General features: G+C 42.9%; 1 non-coding gene across 1 annotated transcript; it reads right to left on the reverse strand.

The window, feature by feature from the left end:
- Window positions 1–689: 689 nt before the first annotated feature.
- Trnas-cga (transfer RNA serine (anticodon CGA)) lies at window positions 690–764 on the reverse strand. Its single transcript has one exon. It is a non-coding gene; the product is annotated as a tRNA-Ser (tRNA).
- Window positions 765–6,862: the final 6,098 nt, after the last annotated feature.

Raw genomic sequence — 6,862 nt, forward strand, 5'->3', positions numbered from 1 at the left:
GCTAAAATCTGAACGCTTTGATCAATCTTAACGATCGACATTTAATAGAGGAGCGCATCATTAAAATGACAAAGAATGTAAATCAACTCTATAACTTTATTTCTTTAAAAGATATATTAAATTTATATTATCAGTATTTTCAGTTAAGCATCAGATCATCTTTTCCGTCACACAAAAAACGATGACAGCATGACACTTTATTAAATCATTAGGTAATAGAATATTTGTTGTAAAGTTTGGTGCATAATAGTTACTTTTGTTCTTCATTTATTTATCTGGAAGAACATTGGTCCAAGGCTACTGGCCCTGACATTCAAAGTCCAGAATGAAATCGTATTGGTTTTATGTACAATAATTTAACATTTATTATGTGATGGATATTATTGTTACTTTATTTAGAACGTGAAAGTGGTCAAGCATTAATTATTTAAATATGTTAAAATGTAAAGTAATGTAGAATAAGCTGTAGCCAATTAGATGGACGCCCTCAGGGAATTGAACTGCGATAGTCAGTTGAGCGAAGCTGTTCGGGGCTCGGGAAACGCGGTCGGAGACGGGCAGAGGGCAGTTCTGGTCGAGACACCAAAGGTTACAGCTCGGATTGAGACGCGAAAGCGGACAGTCGGTCATTAGCCAGCTAGGAAATGAAACGAATTAGAAAATGAAACTTCCTGGCAGATTAAAACTGTGTGCCCGACCGAGACTCGAACTCGGGACCTTGGCCTTTCGAGGACAAGTGCTCTACCAACTGAGCTACCGTAGCACGACTTTACAGAAGCTCTTCTGCGAACCTTGCAGAACTAGTTTGGAAGGTAGGAGACGGATACTGGCAGAAGTAAAGCTGTGAGTACCGGACGTGAGTCGTGCTTCGGTAGCTCAGTTGGTAGAGCACTTGCACTCGAAGGGCAAAGGTCCCGAGTTCGAGTCTCGGTCGGGCACACAGTTTTAATCTGCCAGGAAGTTTCATATCAGCGCACACTCCGCTGCAGAGTGAAAATCTCATTCTGGACTTAGAAAATGTTGCGTTGTGTGGTATCGAGGGACTTAATCTCTGAAAGGTGAGCTGCCGCGCCCCTGATGTGAACTCTAACTTTTCGCATAGTTAACGAGTTGGGGTATCGAGCTTGTAATTCGCTATGAGATTGTGAATGGACGAACTGTGTCCAGTGGATATGCTCTCGAGCGTAACATTAACTCTAAATACGATCACTTTCGCTATTAGTTTGCTTTCTGAATAAACATCATTCTAAAGAAATCGCAACTGTGTGGCCTACATCATTTACGGGTCGTTAATTTAGTTCCGGATATTATTATTACTGTTATTATATGTTATATTATCTTTGTATTTCGCAAACTGCCCATCAGCCAGAAAATTTAACCAAAGGGTCATAATTGTATAATTTAGGGCGTGTAATGCGACACGTGTGGTTCAACCCCTTGACGAGTTTTAGCCAAGACATCTTGCATATACGAGCAAGATTAATGTTTATTAAGTATTGTTTGAAGATCACTGGTATATCTATGTTTGATTACAAACAAAATAAGGAAATACGTGTTATGTATAATTAAAGCATTTCTATAAATCAACAGTATCTGTCGAAGACACAAAAGAGCTGACAAACTGAGGGAGTGTGTAGCATCTACACTATGCTACAAATAATGCACTTATGAATACCTACAGTTCTGAGAGCTGACTGTTTTGTCTGTATACGTCTGCAGTGATTATTGAAAAGTTGACTATAAGTTGCTCACAAGATAGATGAAGCAGCAATCATTTCATATTTCAGCTTTCATCTCAGAGTTACATTTACAACATACGTCCTTAATTATTGTTAAGATGTATTCGAGTCTCTGCTTGTCCTACAGTTCTACCCAGCAAACGCTCCCTGTAGGCAGTTACTCCTGATGCATTAACATGCGTCCTCACCCTTCCGCTTTCATTGTTTTCTGTATACTCCTTTCTTCGTTCTTCTGTGGAGAACATCTTCATTTATTATCTTAATAATGTAAACTACTAAACTCCGTCCGAACAGGCTTTGGAATGCCCAACCGCGCCGACCGGCCTCCGTCTCATCCTCAGACCACAGGCGTCACTGGATGCGGATATGGAGGGGTATATGGCCAGCACACTGCTCTGACGGCCGTATGTCAGTTTACGAGACCGGAGCCGCTGCCTCTCAGTCAAGCAGCTCCTCGGTTTGCCTCACAAAGGCTGAGTGCATCCAGCTTGTCAACAGCGCGCGGACCAGAAGGTCACCCATCCAAGTGCTAGCCCAGCCCAACAGCGCTTAACTTTAGTGATCTGACAGGAACCGGTGTTACCACGGTGGCAGGGCCCTTGGTTCTCGTCTTAATAGTCCACCTAACTTTCAACATTCTTCTGTACCACAACACCTCAAACGTTTTGGTTCTCTTTTGTTCCGTATTCCCGATGTCTATGATTCACTACCATACGTTTCTGTGCTACAAATGTACTATTTAGGAAATTTCCTCCCCAAAGTAAGGCCCATATTTGACACAAGCTTAACTCTCTTCGCGATTACTCCCCTCTCTGCCTGTGCTAGTCACCTTTTTTTATGTTTGTTTTTTTTCCTCCAACATGGGTTATTTTGCTTCTAAGGTAGCATGATACCTTCACTTTATCTGCTTTGTAATCACGAAATTTGATGTTAGGTTTCTAGCAACTCTCATTTCTCCTTTGGTATGGTTCTGGCTTACTTTCAGTCCACATCTTTCACCCATTCCACTGTATATTCCGTTTGGATATTATTTCACTCTGAATTTGAATATCATTCTTGAACGTTTCTTTTGTTTGTTCATTGCTTCTTGCACTCACAGATTGAACTCTAGGGGTGAAAGACTGAAACACTATTTTTATCTTCCAAAACGAGCACGTTTTCCTTGGTAATCCAGTCTTATTGTTCCTTCTTGGTTCTTTCACCTATTGTGTATTACCAGTCTTTCACTATATGTAACTCCTATTTGTCTGAAAATTTCGAATATTTTTCCCCATTTTAAATTGTCGAAATCTTGTTGTATCTCGATAAATCCTATGAACTTGTTTCGATATTTTCTACAGTTCTACTTTCCTTATGAAATGCGCCAGAAACCGTTTTCTGGTGTTTTTGCCTTTGCTAACGATAAACTGATCGCCATCTAATCCTTTATTCTCATCTTCAATTTTCTTTTCTGTTTTCTGTATATCCTTCTTGTCAGAAGCTTAAGTGCATTCACTGTTAAGGTGATAGTGCGACAGCACCCGCACTTGTTGGCCCTTGCTGTTCAAATGGCTCTGAGCACTGCGAGACTTAACTTCTGAGGTCATCAGTCCCATAGAGCTTAGAACTACTTAAACCTAACTAACCTAAGGACATCACACACATCCATGCCCGAGGCAGGATTCGAACCTGCGACCGCAGCGGTAGCGCGGCTACAGACTTAAGCGCCTAGAACCGCTCGGCCACCTCGGCCGGCGCCCTTACTGCCTTCGTTATTACGTGATGTTTTTTCAAAAGTCAGCAAGTCGCCAAGTGATGATCGAAGAGACCGTTATTTTAAGAAGACATATATGGACACAAGTAACTGAAGGCTAGCCCCCATTTCGACGGTACAGGACGTGGAATTCTTCCATTACGTCGGCCAGGGGACCTGAAGATGGTGTAATGTAACGCGGTAACTAGCTCCACAAAAAAAAAAAAGTCTGGATGGAAGTTTAGACGTCTGAAGGGGTCTTGATTGCACATTTTATGTGGAGCAGCTGAGGTCCCGGAACCATCTTGTTTAAAGATGTGCTTACAAGAAATTGTGTTTTAGTAGACGTAGTTTGCAGTAGATCTAGCTGTTTAGGACGCTGACCGACTAGTGTGGAAAAGCAGGGAGGGCAATTACTTCCCCTGGCTTGGCTCTTTTCTCATCTACACTGACACTGTAAAAATGAACCATATAATTAGGATTCTATATCCTCCATTTAAGGATGTCCGGAATTTTGAGGTGAATGCGATGCCTTTGAAGCTATGATAACCACATAACCACATAACTTGATGGAGAACTTGTGAGTACACTTCAAGGTGGAGTGCCTCATTCGAGTCTCTTTTCTTCATATCAGGAAAACACTTCAGTGTGACGCTCTCGGTAAAAGTTCCATGCCACTCTGCAGTTGACATGTCCTGAAATGTCACTTCATCCTTATAATGCTGTTCTTTGCAGCGTCATTACTGACTTATTTATAGGGATGTGACAGCACACAGTAGAGAGCTAATGCCAGCATAACGTTGTGAGTTGTCGATTTCAGTTAGCTCCCTTTCCAACACTGCTTACACAGGAAAAAAGGCCGCGCATATTGTAACCCAGCCCTGGCATTGTCAATACAAGACTGTAGGATCCTATTCCTAAAAGGTCCTGCAACCAAAGGGTAGTCTGATGTGGCTGTGTGTTGGTGAACAAGGTTGGTTGTGGGGCTGCTACTGCTAGACCGAGGGTGCGGTGACGGTGGTGACGGTGATGGTACTGTCCTGCTACCGACAGGCTTTGGTCGACATCAAGACGGCCCTGGCTTAAGACAGTATCACCCTGCTTCTGCTGGATGGCCTCAGACGAAGTGACACAGATGTCTACAGTATTGCCTAGTTACAGCTAGATTGGGGGGTTTAGCCATGAGGACTTAGAAAAGGTGACAAATGTCAACATTGCTGCCCAGCTGCTACTACTAGACTGGTGTGTAGTTATCATTCGGCACTGTATGAGGTGATGCAGGCATCGACTGCGAGATTGGTAAATATCACATAGAGGCACGGGGAGCGGTGATGTCATGTTCGGAACCAAGTTCACAGCACGTGACAAAAAGGCCCACTTACAAACAATATTATCATCAGCTTGTGTACAACTCAGGGCTGATCTCCCTGAAATGAGTAATGGCCACTCAGTGCTGATTATTTTTATACAGACGATACACACATCTAGGTGAGAGTACTTGTGTACTGAGAGAGAGAAGCCGTGACGTAGACATCTGCAATCCAGTTTTTCTAGCACTGCGTAGATGTTCATGCTTCTTGGAGCACATGTAGCACTCGTCTGCATGTATCTCTCAATTCGCGCTTTTCATGAGAGCAACAGTTAGAAACTACTGGTGACTGATACTAAACGCGCGTTTTTGATACATATAATCCAACCTGCCTGCATGTAGTATTATGTGCGCATGCTCTGGACGAAGTGGCGTAACATAAGTGAGGTTGCGGTTTCATGCCTGCTGGAACCTGCCAGTGCCTTGTCAGCGCCTCCCGGTGTAAGGTCCCTGCTTATCAGCCAGAAATACATCACATCTGCTCACAAGGACCGCTGTCGCTTCGACTGCAGTGTTCTTCACAAAGAGCACACTCCACACAGTAATTTAATACTTGCCTGAAGTAAGTAAGTGAGAAAGCAGAAAATAGGGCGTGAATAAGAGATTACAAAATCTTTATTAAAAAAAAGGTATAATCATTGGAAAGCCAATGTAATAATCATCGTATATATTGTGAAACATACATTGACCCACTTGTCTGTTCCTCTTCCTTACGTGCTTGAAGGAAGGACATTCTTTTATTTCCAGATTCTGGGTAGATGCAAATTTATAAAATTGTTGACACCAGCGTGTTTTCTGACGAAGTTTGACGTGGACTTTGCTGCGTTTATGATCATACGTTCGGAGCAACGACACCGTATCTTCATACCACCCCTTCATCATCCAAAAAATTTTCGTGGTAGAATCGTGTCGTCCACGCCGCTGTTTCTCGATTTTTAGCACATCAAACTTAGCGGTTGGGGTAAAGCAAAGATTGTGGAATACCTCTGCAGTACTTGCCTTGCGTCAGAGAACGCTAGGAGCACAGTATCCCAGTATCCTTAAACACAAATCTTTCACACTCATCGTAGAGCCCTAATTTGTGTGTGAAAATCTTTGCTCTTTGAGGCATTAATGTATAATACATCACATTTTATGCAAAGCATCTACATACATGCTACACATAGTACAATTCCTCTTAGTGAGTGTGGGGAAGCTTTGCGGTTATCCGAATCCCGAATTTACGTCCACTGTTCCAGTCTTCACCACCACGTGTAGCTTTGCTTTGAACAATATATTACCAATCTGTTAACCAACCCCTCCGCCCCATTCCCCCCCCCCCCCCGTCCTCGATCCGTGGACCTTGCCTTTTATTGCGAGGCCACACAAACGTTTGGTTCCGGCAAAGGGGCTGCAACCTTTCCAGTAGTTGCAGTGGCAACAGTCTGGATGATTGACTGATCTGGCCTTGTAACATTAATTAAAACGGCGTTGCTGTGCTGGAACTGCGAACTGCTGAAAGGAAGGTGAATGTATAGCCGTCCTTTTTTCTGAGTACTTGCAGATTTACTGTATGGTTATATGATGATGGTGTCCTCTCGGATAAAATATTCCGGACGTAAATAGCACCCCATTCGGATCGTTGGGTGGGGACTACTCATAATGACGTCTTTATCAGGACTTTCATGGAGTGTAGACATGTAGGGAAGTAAAACATGGGATATAAGTTAGACAAGGTGCTTTTGAAATATTGTGCTACAGAAGAATGCTTAAGGTTAGATGGGTAGATCACACAACTAATTAGGAGGTACTGAATAAAGTTGGAGAGAAGAGGAATTTATGGCAAGAAGGGACCGGTTGGTACGACAAGTTCTGAGACATCAAGAGATCACTAGTTTAGCGTTGGAAGGCAGTGTCGAGGGTAAAAATCGTAGGCGGAGACCAAGGGATGAATTCAGTAAGCAAATTCAGAAGGATTTAGGTGGCAGTAGATACTTGGAAATGAAGAAGCCTGTACAGGATAGAGTAGCATGGAGAGCTGCA

This window comes from Schistocerca gregaria, chromosome 3, assembly GCF_023897955.1.
Source record: "Schistocerca gregaria isolate iqSchGreg1 chromosome 3, iqSchGreg1.2, whole genome shotgun sequence".
In the NCBI taxonomy this organism is placed as follows: Eukaryota; Metazoa; Arthropoda; class Insecta; order Orthoptera; family Acrididae; genus Schistocerca; species Schistocerca gregaria.